The following is a 2,109-nucleotide window of genomic DNA, read 5'->3' as shown; positions in this document are numbered from 1 at the left end:
AGATGCTGTTTGTCTCTGACCCACAGCCAAAGAACATCCTGGGGTCACCTCCTTATGTTACAGGTAAAGAACTGAGGCCCAGAGAGATATTGTCTAGTTCAAGGACACACAGCAAGTTACTGTGAGAATTCAAACCAGGTCTCCTGATTCCCAGACTACAATTTTTTCCAGAATTCTACATTCTATGGCTCCCCCACCCCCTCCACTCTCATCAGTCACCTCTGCATGCTCTCCTCCACCAAAGCACTTTCAGGGGCTTTTTTATCCGCAGCCAGAAGGCATGGGACAGATAATGCCCTCTTCTCAGTGTCGTGTTTGGGAGAACTTGGTAATGGAGCCCAGAGTACCCCTTATGTACCCCGTCCACCCCCAAAGTGAAGGTAGGGGTCATGGGAACCTAACCTACTTCCCATTTATTCTGAGCATCTCACTTTATGATGGTGAGGAAGTCTCCTCCCCTTCTCCTCTATCTGCCTGCAAGTGATGGAGGCCCGATGATTCATAGCCATTAAGAATACTGGGGCCCTTGGAGCTCCCTGGGCTGGGCCGGCTTTATGAAACACCTTCCCAGAAGCCCCAGGGAGAAGTAGGGCAGCCTCAGACACACCCCAAGTCCTCATGGTAGTAAACAGACAGGAAAGTTGTTCTCTCTAACCAGGCTGATGGCTCCAAGGACTGCAGATGCCTCAATGTCCCTGCTGGACCTTCTAAAGGAGGTCACTCTGGTTCAGCGGCTTTACAAGGGCAGCAAGTCCAAGTTGAGGCTGTGGTCTGGGAGAGGAGGAGGAAGGTAAGGGCTGCCTCTGCATCCCCTCCATAGATCCTCTCTCTATGTAACTTACCTACACTTGTTTGAGGGGCAGCCCTCCCTCACCCTATCCCAGGTAATGAAAGTGGTTTCTGGGACCCACTTCAGCTGATTCCTCCAAGGAGCCCCTAAGCAGAGATGGCAGGACCAGGGAGGCTGCGTATCTTTCACAGGCAGAAGACGATGCCAGGTAGGGTGCGAGGTACAGGCCAGTGAAGGCCTGCTAGGGCAAAACTGTCCAGGAAGGGATTCTTTCCCCATTTCTAGGCAGCAGAGTCTTAACCATAGTGGCAGGAAGCATCTCAGTCACTTCCACAAGCCAGTACCTAGCACAGGGTCAGCCCACAGGAGAATTCAGGTAAGGCTTAATGAATGAATAAGGGCCCCTCTTTCCCCCAGAAGAAGGGCCAAGGGGTGTCTCCCTGATCTCCCAGCTCTTCCAGATCTCCTCAGATCTTTAGAGGTTTGTAAAGCTCATGTCTTGGTTAACTCTCTTCTCACCGCCCAGTACAGTGCCTGGCACGCAGTTGACATCAGTAATTACATACTGAATGAATAGGGCTTCACGGTTTATATAGGGAAAGGGTCCCAGAAGCTCCCCTTCCCCCATGCACATGGAGGGCTGAGACCCCTGGTAGTCATTTATGAGTCCCCAACATCAGGCAATCAGCGGCCACTCAATGAATGTCAATTGAAAAGGAGGGAGGGCCCAGGCGCTCCCCTCTGCCCCCATTCTCCTTACCTGTAAGACACCTGCTTTTGCAGGTGCATCTGGCGGAACCGCTCCTCCAGCGGGGGCCCAGCGGCCATGCCCCGGGGTCCCTCGGGCCAGGGCTGTGAGACCTCAGCCTCCTCCCCGCTCCGGCAGCGTCGCCGCACCACTTCCTCCTCGGCTGCCCAGCCACTGCCAGCCCTGTCCCCGCGGGGCCCTCCGCCGCCTGGCCCCTCGGCCATCCTGCGGCTGTCCTCTTCCCGCGGCTCCTGCGGCCTTTCGGAGTCCCTGCTAAAGTTCAGTCTCCCTTCCTCCTGGGCCCAAGGTCGCGAGGCGGGGAAGGAAGGGAGCGCCAAGTCCCGCACGTCCCTCCCGACGCCGGGGCTCAGACGACGTGAGCAGTGAGACGCTGGGCGTTGCGCCTGGGAAAGGCGCTGGGATCCTCCCGCGACCCGAGGGGGTCCTCGGTGGGTGTCTGGGTGCCGCGTCGTGCTCCCTGGGGCGGCCCCCGGACGGCTGGAGCCGGAGCCAGGGCGGGCGGAGCGGGAGCCGGGGCGGCGAGCGCGCTCTTGCAGCCGCCGCCGCCGCC

Source organism: Pteropus alecto, unplaced genomic scaffold, assembly GCF_000325575.1.
Source record: "Pteropus alecto unplaced genomic scaffold, ASM32557v1 scaffold71, whole genome shotgun sequence".
Lineage (NCBI taxonomy): Eukaryota > Metazoa > Chordata > Mammalia > Chiroptera > Pteropodidae > Pteropus > Pteropus alecto.
The sequence above is the reverse complement of the archived record's forward strand: the minus strand, read 5'-3'. Positions refer to the sequence as shown.